Source organism: Mastomys coucha, unplaced genomic scaffold, assembly GCF_008632895.1.
Source record: "Mastomys coucha isolate ucsf_1 unplaced genomic scaffold, UCSF_Mcou_1 pScaffold6, whole genome shotgun sequence".
Taxonomy (NCBI): domain Eukaryota; kingdom Metazoa; phylum Chordata; class Mammalia; order Rodentia; family Muridae; genus Mastomys; species Mastomys coucha.
In genome coordinates, this window is record NW_022196912.1 from 75,564,748 (window position 1) to 75,581,481 (window position 16,734).

Here is a 16,734-nt window from a genome sequence, read left to right on the forward strand (position 1 = left end):
GAATTCTTTGTTTAGCTCTGTACCCCATTTTTTAATAGGCTTATTTGGTTCTCTGGAGTCTAACTTCTTGAGTTAGAAAGTGATTTTCTATCCCAATCTTCCTATTTAATATTTTATGGAACACAAAGATTGTGCTGGATTTTTAAATGTTAAAAAATTCCATACTAGTCATGTAAAATAAAAGTGTAAAATTTTGAAAAGATAATTTATACCTGTCCTAAAATTAACTAAGAAACCTTAATAGCATTGAATCTCAAACAGAAAAGTATAAAACTAATTGAAGATCTATAAGAGAAATTGTATTGTGGTATGCATGTGAAAGGCTAGAGAATCTTAGAATTTAAAATGAGGGCATTTAATAGAAATGTATGTATAATGTATAACCTTTACCTAAAAGGGGGCATGGAAAACCTCTGCTACAAGCCAAAAAGGTGGAGTGGCTAGTTCCAGGAACTTGGCTCACTCAGAGCCTCAGGGCTCTGGTTCCCGATACCTGCCCCTCCTGACTGATTCACAATGAGGGCAGAATTAGGAATGAAGATCTACTGGTTTATGGGACTCTCCATTCTGTCAATCAGTAGATGAAGATTACATTCCTAGAATGATTATGTTTCCCTCCCTAACTGAATACCTTGGGTTGGGTCCCTCTGAAATTTTCCACTATTTTTATGTTATGTTTCCTTGGTAACCCTCTCCCCGCCCCCAGCTTGTGGTTTTTCCCTTTAAATACCTCTCACTTCTTATGTTCAGGGTCGAACTCCTCTGGCCAGCATGGTCACGAGATCGACCCCGGTACTGGCCTATCCCAAATAAACCTCTTGTGATTGCAGCAAGTTCAGTCTCTAGTGAGTTATTGGGTGGTTGCGTCAAACCGAGACTTGAGTAAGGATCTCCCCAGTTCTGGGGGTCTTTCACATGTCAGTGTGTAGCTGTGTTTCTGTATCTTCTGCCTTCTCCCTCTCAGGAAGTACAGATGTCACTGCATACCAAGCTGTAAGGATGAAGCTGAGTCTTAAATTTTAATGACACAGTTCTTTTAGATGAAGGTATTCTCCAATAATCAAGAAACAAACAAGAAACAGCCCTCTTAGCTGATCCTAGCTTGTGTGCATACCTTTATTTGGGATGGGGTTGTACATATACACTTTATTCTGGGAGAACTAGGGTTGAATATGGACCCTGGAGAGCGGAAAGGAATTTTCAGGATAAATAAAAATCATTGGTTAGAGTTTAAAGTATGCAAATGCCTCATTTGTATGGAGAGGCATTCCAGGAATCCCAGGTACTGGCTGGCCAGGTTTTTATCAGGAAAAGAGGAAGCTGAACTTGTAGGTCTGCCAAAGACTACTTGATCTTCCTCAAACAGAAGGTGTGGAAGGTTGGGCTTCCAAGACAAGGTCAGAGAAGGAGAAGCACTTCTGGTTAAAGGAGTCCTCCATTTTGCACCAAGCTCAGAGGAACTGTCTGGTAGAAATTGTAGATTTCTACCTTAATGAGTAGGGTTTTCCATATTGTATATGTTTTTGTGCTTAGAGATAAGCTTTTTTTTTGTTTAAATATAACTTGAGAGTTTTATGAAGAAATAAATTAGGCTTTATTACAACTGTAATTTTTAATCAGGATATATTGTTAAGGTGAAAGTAAGAAATGCCTATTTTTGAGGAAATATGTAAAAAACAAATTCAAAACAAATGCAGAATTGAGGTAAAGATCTGAACAGTTGTCTCAACAAAGAAGATGTATGGGTATCATTTAAGCATATGTTCAAAATATTTTGTTGTTAGATAATTGCAAATTAAAATAGCAATGAGGTTCTACTCAATCCTGTTGAACTACCTAAAGTCTGACAGACACAGTTGTCTGGCACACACAGTTTGAAAGATAATTTTGCAATGCTGTACAATATAAAATAACTCATATAGAAGTAGTTGAACACCTACTTACGCAGCTTATTAGAAAACATAGATAAAAAATTGTATAAAAAGATTTAAAGATATTTTTATACATATCACTAAACACTAGAAGCAAGTTAAAGCTTAAGTAGATAAATAGGTAAATGAAAAAATAAATGGTGAATTCCTTAATATAATTCTTTTTACTAACGAAATGAATGAACCTGTAAACATCACACTATAAAGGGTAAAACTTCATATTGTGGAATTTTCAAATTGTTTATGAAGCTAGGGTGACAAGTAAACAGAATTTATATTATGAGGTTATCTTTTGTTAGAAGGATGGCTCAGTAGGTAAAAATTCTTGCTATGCAGGCATGAAGAAATGATTTTTGAATTCAATATTCCTACCCCAAAACCCAGGTGAAAAATTAGGCATAGCTAGATATAACTCCAGCATTTCAGGGTAAAGACATGTGGGCCCAATCCTGAGTGCTTTCTGGGAAACCCAAACTATCTAGATCAATTGGCAAACTTTCAGTTTAGTAGACAATCTCATATGAGGAAGAGAGTGACAGAGGAAGACTCCTACAGTTCTACACTGGTCTAAACATGTGTGCACAGGAATGTGCAATACATTCACAAACCCACTTTCACATATGCACACTAAACCACAACAACAAGAAAATTAAGCATGTAGTGTAAGACTCTGATGAGCCTTAACTACTGGGGACCCCCTGAGTAACCCACACAGAACTGGGGGTCAATGCAAAAGCAATTTTTTATTTTTTATTTTAAAAAAAATAAAAGGAATTTATTGTTCCAGCGGGCTGGGTCTGTCTTGCACTTGAAGGAGAGACTGCACATGGCCAGTTCGGCAAATTTTTATCCAGTTTCCAGGGGGAGAATAGAGCATTAGCAACTAGGCACAATGTGATTGACAGAAGAGTGACCCCTTTAAAGTGATTGGTCTTTAGGGAATGAGGCAGTGGGGGCTTCCTACATCTTCAGGTTGTACACCCATGGTTTTTCTGCAAAATGTAATTAGCTCTCTCTTTTCTGGAGGGGAGGAGTGCCTATGTGCTCCATGCCCTCTCTCTTCCAAGAGAGGAGGGGCCTTCATGTTTGGGGCTTGATGGAATTTTCCAAAGGCCCTGAGCTAACCTCTTCAGTAGCAGTTATATAAATATTCTTACTGAAAGGAGAACAGTGAAAGAGTGATGGAACCAGAAGACTGAAATCAAAAGAGTTTTCCATAATCACTGCATTTTAGTTCATGATGTCTCTTTCCATTGAAGTAACCAGCAACAATGCTTAAGACATACACTGGAATTTAACCATGAGATACAATGCAGATGGGAGTTAACACTGGAACCTCAAGTTAAAGAGAAATCAGGGGAGAAGGCCAAAATGATCCACATGGTGATAGCACTATAAACATTAATGTGAATTCATGCTCACCTTTATATATAGATGGGTATTTATATAAGCATTAGAAATATATGTATATTCTCTCTGTTTCTGTCACATACATACACATAAACATGTAGATGTATACATTACCATGCACATACATTTTTTCAATAAGTTCTGAAGACCACAAAATAAAGATTGCTTGATATCTTTGTCAATAAAGGCATCCTAGAAACCATGATATTCAAACACCAGTAAACTCTTATAATTCCTATCTTCAGATCTTCATTTTCAATTCATACTTTAACAATAGGAAACTGTAGCTAGTTGTAAAAGTGATTAATTTTAGACTAAAGCTAGAAGTATACAAATTATCTAGTGGTATGTAATTTTACCTGAAACTAGTAAAATATCAACAAAACAAATGAATATTGAGAAATTAAAAAAAAAAAGTTCTTTAAAGTCAGATCTAGAAAAGTGTTTAGCAGTAGCAAAAAACTAAGTTGCTTTAGTTTATAATCCAAAATATGAACATAATGTTCAGGAGCTTATGGTAAGCTATATGAATACATCAATAATTAGACCTTTGCTATAAGAGATTATACTGGTATTCATTTAAATTCCAATTAATTTGTGCAAAACTCTTTTTTTAGATATTTTCTTTATTTACATTTCAAATTTTATCCCCTTTCCTTTTTTCCCCTCCAACCCCTCATCTCATCCTCTCCCTTTTTCCTGCTTACTAACCCACCCACTCCCACTTTCCTGTCCTGGCATTCCCCTACACTGGGGCATCAAGCCTTCACAAGACCAATGGCCTCTCATCTCATTGATGTCCCACAGACCATCCTCTGCTACATATGTGATTAAAGCCTTGAGTCCCTCCTTGTATACTCGTTGGTTGGTGGTTTAGTCCCTGAGAGCTCTGGGGTTATTGGTTGGTTCATATTGTTGTTCCTCCTATGGGACTGCAAACCCCTTCAGCTCCTTGGGTCCTTTCTCTAACTCTTATCTTCAAAGAAATAAATAATAAAATCTCACTGTTTATGAATGACATTATCACTTCTGTCTACAGTCCAGTCTAGAAGGAGAGTGGAAACATATTTAATTCTGATAACTATGCGCATGCACACACACACACACACACACACACACACACACACACACACACGTGCACGCACCATTGGGAAGTGTTTACTACTTCATGATTATCAATAAGGCCACATTTTATTTGTCACATTGATGGACAGGACACTGGTCTAAATAAGGGCCACAAGAGTCAGACCACTAATAATAAGGATCTATGTAGAAGAATACAGCTACTTCTTCAGGATCGGCAAATACTTTATGCTTCTCAGCATTGAAGACTTCTGGTATCCTGTGAGGACAACAGTCACTGCAATGGAGGCAGTATGGCTTGCTAGTGGTTTGAAGTACTTAGCCAGATAGGACAAATGCATCCTGGTACCACTTTCCTTCCAGTTTTGACCCTGGTTGAGGAGGTTATGTAAGATGTTGCATATTTTTAGAGCATCTATGAAGACTTCTCAGATAAACTGCTCAATCTCCAGGATATCTTAGACATGCAAGGTGAAATCCCATCCTTTTCAATCAGCTCTTTGTTCTGTAGGAACCTCTACAGGACCTACATCTCTTCCTTATTTTTCATACCTTTACCTCTAGGTTGATAAACTACATTTGAAATGATTGTGGAAGAGGCTTTGCCAGTTTTTGAGTCAGTTCCAAAGCCTTTTAAAAAATGGATCCAGTTCATTCTTTGTAAAATTTATTGCCATTTGGACTCTGAAGTTATAACAATATTTGTCACTGCATAAATGGTCTCCCATAGTATTTAGTAGTTCTTTATCCTACTGTATGAGGACTCCATGGCACAGTTGATATTGTTGGTGAAGTTCTTCCACTTATCTACAATAGCATTGTGGTCATGGGCACACATGACTTCAGGAGTGCTCTAACTTCCCACTCTTCAGCAAATTGAGTCCTTAGCAGCTAGAGGAAGCACAGTTAGATATCTATCATCATGTTCCCTTTTCTTTGCCCACCATATGCTTGGCCCTGCAAGCCCAAAAGCCAAACCTTAAGAAAATAAATGTGTAATGTAGATACATACTAGGCATTCTTCAGGATGATGATGAAGGTCAACACCAACAGCAATAAATTGTACTGACAGAATCCACTTTTGATGTGATGCAAACAGCAACTCATACTGCTGTCATCTACTCCATTCAAACTATAACCCAGTACTGTGGTTGTAGCCTTTAATGTTTGAGGATCTATGGGAAATCACAGGCCATAAACTCCAAAATAGATATCTATTCTGGTCATTCAACTTGTTTTTGTTGTTGTTGTTGTTATTTTTTAGCCCTTAGTGTCTAGTGGGTCATTGTTGCCCTGTTATAGTGTAAATCATTTTAAACTTTTTATATATGTATATATTTATTATGTAATGGTTTTCTGTAATATTGAAAGATTCCATTCTGCAGGGCAGCTTCTTAAGCAGGAAGGTAAACAACTAAAAACAGCTCCAGAAGTTCCTGAAACTAACCAGGTTACCTAGGCCTCTCCCTGACAGAGTAAGCAAAGCTGCTGCAAAGAGCCTAAAACCAGACTGGCTGCCTTGGATAAGCAGAAACCAGCAAATCAAATAAACCTTGAACAGGTTTAGACCAGAGTCATTTGGAAAGCTCAAACAGTTGAGCTGCCTACAGACTGTTCAGTGTGTTTTGGGTTCCCAGCCTTGTTAGCTATTGTCTATGCTGGCAATAACTATGTCATTTTTACTCTTGTAAGTGAACCCTCACCTATAATCTTACAAGTAATTTCAATAAAACTTATTGGTTCTGTTATGCCCTGATTCAGAGGGAAACCCAGGAGATCCCAAGAACTGCAGAGTCCCCTGCAATCTTGCATAAGAGTCCCTTATTACTGAGTCTCTACTTGGATTGCAAACCTTTCCACAGTGTAGGACAGGAGGGCAACCCTGAGCTTGGGTGTCTTGGCATTTATATACAGCAGAGTTAGAAATTCTTTGAATGCTGAGGGAGAAGGGGAGGGAATGTAGGTGAGGTAAGCCATAATTCAGACAAGATTCCATTTTGTAGGGTGTGTTATGTCTCCTCAGGAAGTGTTATCACACAAAAGTATTTTAGAAAGTTTCCATGGTGGTATCCATGCTATCATCTGTCATAGGGCCCTTACCTGAGTGAATACATAGGTGTGTTATGTCTCCTAAGGAAAATTTTTGTCATACAAAAGTATTTTAGGAAGTTTCAAATGCAATAAGTTTTCATATGACTTTATTAAAAGGTCTTTATTATTAATCTTCAATATTGTGTCTCCTCTTCTAATTTGAACTTGTCTTCTATCCCAGTAATCGTTCTCATTCAACGATTCCCCTCTTTTCTATATCATTTAATTTTATGTCCCTAACTTTAGCTTCATTTTAATTTTCTGATTTCAATTTTTTCCAAATGAAATACACACAAACACACACACACACACATACACACACACACACACACACACACAAACACACACAGAGAGAGACAGAGAGAGACTGGGGAGAGGGAGAGGGAGGGAGGAGAGAACATGTGACAATTGTCTGTCTGGGTCTGGGTTACCTCATTAAGAATAAATATTTCCTGCTTCATTTATTTACCTAAAAATATAATTATTTTGCCTTAAAAACTAGGATAATACTATTCCATTTGATAAATGTGAAATATATGTGAGCCATAGAACATGGAGAATAATGTTCCTCTAGACAGGGAAGCTTCATTATTGGCTAGGATTCATAGTTCTGATAGGGGTAATATATGCTATCAGAGGAGAAAAGTAATTGACAATTTACTTAGCACTTACAAAGTGTTGTAAGTTACAGTAACAACTGTCCTGGATAGAGAAGCACACAAATATCATGGATGTAACCATGATTTCTGATTAGATTTAAGAGCAACTTAGACCTATACCTGATACTTTATTTAGGCCATTTGTCTATAGATCCACATGTTATAGTCCCTAGGAGGGAAATGTCCAGCATTATATTATTGAAAGTATTGATTATTAATGAATTATTATTATATCTATAGATTCTAGCATCTCTCAACCCAGAAGGGCTAGATGACTACAAGGAGATATTACTTTTAGTCACATTAGGGAAGTTACACATATATAGTAGTTATGACAGCATGAACAAGACTTACATAAGCTCAATACAGACAAAATGCCAACATGGAAAGGAGATATGATGCTAAAGTACCACCCTTAGCTGTTGGAGAGGAAGAATCAATGCTCTTTAATAATGGGGCCTCTTATAGGTAAAACATGTCCCATTGGATGACCTCATTCTCAAGACCATAAGGGCAGAGCCAACTGGACCTAGTGGGTATACTTTTGTTGTACAAACCAGAGGATGAAATGTTAGTTAGGTAAGGAAGGAGGTATACATATGTGCAGGGGTTACAGGAGGAAGTCAATATGATCAAAATTCATTGTATGAAATTCTCAAAAATAAAACTAATGTGGAAAGAAACAGAAGATCATGGTAAGAAAACAAGATAGATATCTAATTCTAATGAGGAAAATAATATGGAAAGCTCACCCAAGAACATATATATGATAGAGAACTAAAACTCCCCCAAATCAATCAAGACATTAAAAGAAATAGTGGCTTTGAGAGACTGTCATAATCATCCAGAGACAAAGGAAACATGGCAAAGATTGCAACATGACATCATAAATAAGATGCCTTAGCAGAAAATAAAGGCACAGTATCAACTAATAAAATATTAATAAATTACAGATTTTATTTAATTAATTATAGTAAAATATCATATTATTATAAGAGGTTAAAATAGGTAAATTTGGGTATGGGGTATATGAAACTGTATGTTATCTTCTAAAATTTTGTCAATATGAAAATATTCTAATGTAGATACTCACTATTCTTCAAAAAGAGAATGAAGTTTATTTTTGTATGTGTGAAAATATCTTAACAATATTAGACATCCTTTTAAAATTCAGTTTACTATATGGGGTATGGAAACCTATACACAGCATTTGTGTTATAGGCATGAAAAGAATGCCCAATGTAAACAAAGATATTAAAATTTACATCTGCATATTTGGTAATATTTATTTACAAGAACAAGTAAATTTCGTGATTACTGAAACTCTGATTTTGCTGGCATTTGCTTATGAATTACTTAAGCATATTTATCGTCCAACAAAATACGGTCAAGATTAGAGAAAAAATACAATTATAGAATTGGCTAGGTAAAACATAGAGCTGATTGTTGAAACAAAAATAAAACTTTTCCTATTTTAAAATACCATTCCTTTGGTTTGCAGTTCCCTCTAGAAAGGTTTAAAGGGTCGTTTGAAGTTTCTAGCAGTATGAGAATGAGATTGAGAACATTGGCCTTCAGGTATATAATGTTTTTCTCTAATTCTTGTTGTTTTGCTAAGTCTTTTATAGGACAAGAATGGCTGTTACAATCTGAAATAGTGGGTAGGGCTTATGGAAACACTTATAATTGTAGTAAATCCATGAATGTTTTAGTTGGATTAGCCCTTACCTATTTTTGTTTTTAAGTAATGGTAATTACATAAACAACATACATGATTTTTCCTATATCAACCTAATTAGGCTGAAATTTTAAAAAGTGCAGTTTTGATATCAGAGGATAAAAAGGTTGTTCAAGCTATTGATAAAACTATGGTACTGTTTTTTTAGATTAATATTAAAATGCTGTGAAATATTGTTTACAGAATTCAATGTTAAGCAACAATAGCTCATACACATGATCTCTGCTGGTGAGTGAAGCAGATAAAGTATAAACAAAACATTAGATTTCAAGAAGATGATTGTAGAAAGAAGTATATAATGGTATGGTACAAAACCTAAATAAAAAAAACCACAGAAAAGTGTATTAAAATATAAGCTGAAGACAAACCGAGTTGGGGTTTGAGGTAGGAAGTAGCTCTAAATTGTAGGGCCTGAGATTCATCTCAAAGCAGTCAGGCTCCTGGTAGAACCAATCAAGTTGATACTACTCTAGAGAGAATGCATGCAATGTAATACTCAAGTTAGATATATTGTATACCATTCATCAGGATTATTCAGATATTGGATTCTTGAACTTATGGGAGAGAAGAATGTCAACTAAATTGTGGTTTGGTCTCATTTAGAAGATATTTGGTTGGAGTAGGTTGGAGTATAATATTTGGAGAAGGCACATTAAGAACTCCTGTGTGACAAGATAAGTCTGCCCACTCTCTCAATATCTATTCAATATAGTACCTGAAGTTTTAGGCAGAGCAATAAGATAACTAAAGAAATAAAGGGGATACAAATTGGCAAAGAAGAAGTCAAGGTATCACTATTTGCAGACGATATGGTCATATACATAAGCAACCCCAGAATTTCTACCAGAGAACCCCTACACCTGATAAACACCTTCAGCAAATTGACTGGATACAAAATTAACTCAAAGAAATCATTAGCATTCCTTTGTACAAATGATTAACAGACCCAGATATAAATAAATCTGTGGCTATTCTTAAATTCCTAAACAGGCTCAGATTTATGCTATCAAAACAAAAATCTTAAAATAAATAGATATTGTAGAACTACTTAAAATTTTGCTTACTAATTGACTTTAAACCCTCAAACAGTTTTAAGTAGGGAAGTCATTAGGATTACACTATTATTATTCTCCTCTTTAATTTTTTTCAAAGGCAGGGTTTCTCTGTGTAGCCAGGCTGTCCTGGAACTCACTCTGTAGACCAGGCTGGCCTCGAACTCAGAAATCAGCCTGCCTCTGCCTCCCAAGTGCTGGGATTAAAGGCGAGCACCACCACTGCCAGTATTATTCTCTATTAAAAATTAAAAGTTTGTCGGGCCCTGGGGGCACACGCCTTTAATCCCAAGACTTGGAGGAAAAGCAAGCAGATTTCTGAGTTCGAGGTCAGCTTTGTGTACAGTGTAAGTTCCAGGATAGCCCAGGCTATACAGAGAAACCCTGTCTCGAAAAAACAAAACAAAACAAAACAAAACAAAAAAATTAAAAGTTCATGAACAAATGTGTATTTTGAGTAAAGAGTTTATTTTATGTTTATAGGCATCAACAAAATAGTTATAGATACTCTCACCTGGTTATAGTCTAGGATTATTAGGTCCCCAAATGTCGATGTTATCAATGCTTACCTGAGAAAATATACAAAAGCTTTAGTCAGTGGTATGATTAAAGCTAATAATTAAAAACTGGATGAACAGGTATAGAATGCAATCTAGATTTTTAATCTAACTTCCATCTACCAAGGAGGACATAAGTAATAGCTTTTGGACCTTTGAGATCAGAATGAATTTTTGTTAGCCAATACATTTCTTTTAATACTTACCTCTATTTTCCAGAGAAGACAGGAGCCTATTGTCCAGTTCACATAGCTTGGCATATTAATAAAGTGCGTAAACTATTATGATGTTCATGTGTTCTATAAGCAATTGTTTCAATATAATTAAATGGTGAAAAATTTGAATAGACTTGTTATATTTTACAGAAAATGAGTTTATAAGTTAATTCTTTTGACAGTAGAAATGTTTTCTGGAAAAACATACACCACAGAGAATTTAATTTCACAAATTTATAGCACTAGGCTATCAAATGAAAGTGTAGATTTTCCAATGGCAGTTTAATGTAGACTCAGATCAGAAGCTGAGAGATGATTATATTTTTGGAAATATATTTATATCTTTGTGTCTGAAAGGCTCAAACACTCAATAATTTCAATTTCTGAGTAATTCTTGTCTGATTTGGACCTCTGTTTGATTTTTCTGAGTTATAAATGAAAGGCTAGGGATTTCTATTAGGGATAAGTTTGATTTCCTTAAAACAATGTAGGATTTTATAGCAGTTCTCTGACTTATTGTTTTAAAGCCCAAAATATCATAAAGCCTGCACAAAACTAATATTCCAGGAAGTTTAATGGTGCCACAATATGAAACTCATATGGGAACAGGAGGAATTTATAGCACCACAATCTGACCTAACCAGGTGGCCAATTAACAGAGCATATATATAAAGTAACTCTCTAATCGTTTCATCAAGTTCAAGATAATATTGGAACAAAGTAGATTCATGAATAAGTTTGGATTAGATCCAGATAATTTAGGTATATTCATTCTTTTAGACATCATAAATTTGGTTAAGTATTAATAATGTTTATTTTACTCAGCAGTTATTTCAGTGTTTTTGCCTGTGTGTTTCTAAGAAGTGGATTTTTTTATTCAGGTTCAGCCATAATGGTACACCTTGTAGATAAAAATACCCTCTGATGAATATAGGTATCGCTCATGCTGGAGTAAAAGCTAGTTGTATATCAATGATAGTTTAGTAAACCATGTAATATCATCTAGAAGGCCACATATATTAATGGAATCAAAGGATATTATGTTATCAGTGTAATTGGACTAGAAAGTAGTACGTTGAATGAAATAATTTAATGATTTTATTTTCATTGTGCAGTAATAATAATAAATACTTTCATATCACAATGGCATACATTTAGAAATATTAAAGAAAGTATGCTAACAATTTAAAAGAGATTACAGCAACTTAAGTAGAACACCAACACTAAAATAATTATAATTTACCCTAACAGTGGATATTGACAATAAGCACATCAGTTATCCAGCACTTATGTATTTTTTCATTCATAAATTAGAGTCAGAACAACCTCTTTTATTAGAATTTTCCAGATATAGAGAACTAATATTTGGTATGTACATATATACTCATGCATATGAGTGTTGCATTTGTGGTAGAAAGATAGAACTTTGAAGAGTAAAATCATACAAACTTATAGACAGGTGAATATTTCAGTCACAGTTTTAATGGTATGGATTGCTATAAGCTTTTCTTTTCAGTACTGTTATTCCTGTGTCCAAAAGCTTTGGAATGTTGTGTCTCTGTTTTGATACATATGAAAAGATCTTTTATTTTCTTCTCAACTTTTCAATATATATAGATTATAAAATATATAAAACATAAAATATATAAAAATATATATTTCTGTATTTTTCATCTTTTTAAAAAGATTTATTTATTTATGTATATGAGCACATTGTCACTCTCATATACATAAAAGAAGGCATCAGATTCCATTACAGTTGGTTGTGACCCATCATGTGGTTGCTGGGAATAGAACTCTGGATCTCTGGAAGAGCAGTCATTGCTCTTAACCACTGACTCATTTCTCCAGCCCTATATTACTGTTGTAATACTCTGTTTAATTTATATCATTATTTTGTATAAATATGGCTTTTCCTGCTTCCTATTAGATTTCATTGACATGGAAATATTCTTATCATATTAATTTCCTTTCAGTGATGTATTCTCTAAAAGTTAGATCCTTTTGAGCAACATGTATTTTTATCTTATATTTTGGCTATGCAATTACCTTAAGTCTTTTAGAACATTTTTTACTTTTTATTTAGTTTTTTATTTTAGTTTTGCTTTTTGAGACAGATTTTCTCTGTGTAGTCCTGGCTGTCTTGGAACTCACTCTGTAGACCAGGTTGGCCTCGAACTCAGAAATCTACCTGCCTTTGCCTCTCAAGTGCTGGGATTAAAGGCATGCACCACCACTGCCTGGCACCTTAAGTCTTTAAAATGGATTTATAATGCATTCATATTTAAGGTAAATGTCACCTCGAAAAACTCACTAATGTCACTTTTGAACCATTTTGTCCTTTCAGTTTTCTCACTCGTAATCTTAGTTTTTGGTTAAGAGATTTACTCTAGAACTGTGTTTTTATTTCTAGGTTATTTCTTTGGGCACATATACTATAGATAATTGCTTTGTACTTATGGTAAGACTTACAGAAATCATTTTCTGATTGTAGCAACTTATATTCAAGTGATAGTATCTTGTTATAAAAAAACAAAATATTGTAATAAAATGCCTTATATATGCACTCCTTTCTTTCCTACATATAGACATTTAGGCACTTCACTTATTTCATTATATAGTGCTTATATTTTCATAAATTGATATAGTTAATAATATAAAATACTTTGTTCTCAGTATTTATACTAAAGACATGAATGGTTATGCCTCCTGATAAGTATGTTTCTTTGCACAATTACTACTACCAGTGAAATTTATAGTTAATTAACATCATTTTCATTTAAAAGATGTCTTTATTAATACTATAGAACATGGTTGGTAGAAATATAGTGTTTCTCTTTACATTTATCTTTGTTTGCTTTATTATATATGTTATTGTTTTAAAACATTATAAAGTTAAAACATAACATTAAAGATATCTTTTTTTCAGTAAATAAATTCATATGTTGTTTTTCCAGCAAAATGGTGAATTTTTACATTATTTTACATTGTTCTATTTATGGAAAGGAGCAAATACCAGAAAAAAATTAGAGTTTTATTCATAAATATATTTGAACCTTTTGGCAGCATGAGAAACACATGTTGTATTAAAAATAATTTTACTTTATGTATAGTAAGATTTTACAGTACATACTAGGGGAAGTTTTGGGAATTCTTCCTTTTTTTGTTTGAATTGTGTATTATTATAAGTTTAATATAAGATGAAAACTGTTAGCTTTCATTAGCAACCCTTACTTCTGATTCAAGACAGGGTCTTTCACTGGATTTCACAAGTTTTGCTAGACTGACTAGAGAGTTAGACTCAGGGATCCTGCTACCTCTACCTTCCCGTCACTTGGATTATACATGAGTAGCCCCATGCTAGCATTTTTATGTGGGTTAGTGGGAATTGAATTCAGGTCCCCATGATTTATTGACTGAACTACCTCCCTCACACCCAAAATGTAATTTAACCAAATCTCCATAGGTTAATTTTCAAGTATGAACTAGAAATGTAATGACTTATTCATTACAAATATGATGTCTTATGCAATACTTGGAAGGCTTCAGGCCCATCCGGATGAACAGAAAATGTTATTCAAGGGTATTCTTTACCCTGGCATAGAAATAGTTCTTAATTTTTACTCCAAACTTTACACAACCTTATTTTACAATTAGGAGACAATTTCTTGACAGTAAGTTGCATCCATTTGTCTGCTGGTACACACAATTTGTGTCCAATGTTCATTCTTTTTCAGGCTGCACATTCATACATCTTAAGGACTGACCTACAGGTTTCAAATGGAAAATGACATTTATGTGTTTACTTTTCTTTTTAGTTTTGACCTGTTTGAAATAAACAAGAACAACAGAAAAAATTGAGTGAGATCTGCAGGATATTCCAGCAGAACTATGTGCACAAATTTATTGGCCAGCATTAACTTATACTATTCTGCACAGTGGTGGTTTCACAAGTCCTTTGCATCCTTGTTTAAACTTCAGCATTGATGGTTTCATGTAGTACAACATTGTGTTTTGTGGTTCTACTTGCTGCAGCATCATTAGCCTCAGTTTCCATGGACACAGCTGGAGGATCACTGGTATCTAGTAAGTATTGGCAGTTGAGTCTCTAACCAAGTCAAAGACTCAGGGAGATAGCTTTAAGGCCATGCAATCACATGTGACCTATAACCTCACTAGAGCTGAAAATACAGATGTTCCTACAAAGTCTCTATCAGCCTAGAGAGAGTTGATGATCCTCACTGGTCGCTACAGATGTACCATCACAGTGGGTAACTTCTTCCCCAAGCATAAATACCTTCTCATCTCTTTTCTAGCTCCTTATCAAACCTGTATTATTGTTATTCCCTGTACAACCATCATAGCCAAGTGATAGTTCCTATTGGCACCTGGAAAACTTGCTAAGGGAGGTCTGTTGACCTTTATCTATTACCCTAAATGTTAGTATACAGTAGTTATAAACTGGTTTTGTTCCTTAGCCCTTGAAAATTTTTATGTTATTTACTCTTGGACTTCAAAATCTTTTATGGGAAGCCTAATGTAATGTAAACTGGCATTACCTTATGAGTTGTTTCACTTCTTTTGTAGGCTGGATGTAAAAATAAATTTTATTTGTCTGGGGTAATTTTCATCTCAGAGACTTGCTGCTGAATATGTTCAGCCTTTCTAGTTCTTTCTGAACTCTGGCTGGCTGGTTCAATTCAGCTGTTCTCAACATCCTCTCAAAGCTTACTGATTTAACCTGTTTTTTCTCAGCTTCTCACAGAATTGCTCTGCTTGGCCTCAAACTAACTCTAGCACTTTGTTCTAATCTCCTGGCTCACTCTTATCTTCTGGGTTCAACTGTGTTTCCTGACATACACTCACTGCATAAACTCATGAACTAAGTTGTCGCGACCACCCTCGACCAGCAAGGATGACACAACACACAACAGGCTCTTCTCAAGCAGTTTAATCAGGAACCTTTGAACAATCTTCTGACCCCGGGGAGAGCCAGCCCCACAGGCTAAATACTGTAAGGACAGCCACCCAAGTAAAGCCATGTGGCGCTATCTTTCAGGCCCATATAGAGGAAGCGAGCCAGTTGACTCAGCCCATAGCCAAAAAAGGACTTGTTTACCTCGAAAACACTTGCCGTCAGGCTGGTGGAAGGCAGAAGCCGGTGCCATCTTAGGGCGCAGCGCATTGCAGCTCTCTACAGTTCCCCCTTTTTTGTTTTAGAAAGTGTTGGTAGGAGTCCCTGGAAAGGCTTTGTAACCCCCAAATGTGGGGATCTCACAGCGGGCCTGAGCCTGTTGGAGGGCAGTGCTCAAACTCTTACCCGTCTCTGGGTCAGCCTCCCCACTTGGGGCTGCCCTGTCTTAGGTGGCTGAGACTTATCCATTCACTCCATCACTGACTTGCCAGACCTACTATCCATGGAACAAATACCTCAGTGGGCAGGGACTATGCACAGTGAAGATTAAGGCTTCATGGCAATGAGCCATGCCTGAGGGGACTGGCCTGCCTCAATGGCAGCAAAGGCCTGTACAATCATGACTACATTACGCTTCTGTGTGGCTTTCATATTGTAGATACACCATAGGCAAACTAGGGAGGCTAATACCATCAGTACCACCAAAGAGCCTATGCCTGCCATTCCTTGAGATGATCCATGGCTGTCTGTATCCAGGAAGTCAAACCATCAGCCAGGCTCAGATCCACACTAGTGGAGTTAATGAGGATGATCATCGCTCTTAGCTCTCTCATCTTATCTTCAAAATTTGCCGACCAATCCTGTAAGAGGAGTTCTGACAATTGCTTAGACAGTTTAGCAGCCTTTGTAAAATTTTGATACTGCACCAAGGTAACACACAAGCCTTGCATCTTCCACTCACACCCCAACTGTGCTAGCTGCCAAAGAGTATCAATCTGTTCTTGTATTAAATTTATGTAGGATGCCGTCCCGCAGCTCCTACTTGCGTGGGGTTCCACGAACCAAGGATTTGGAAACCTGCAA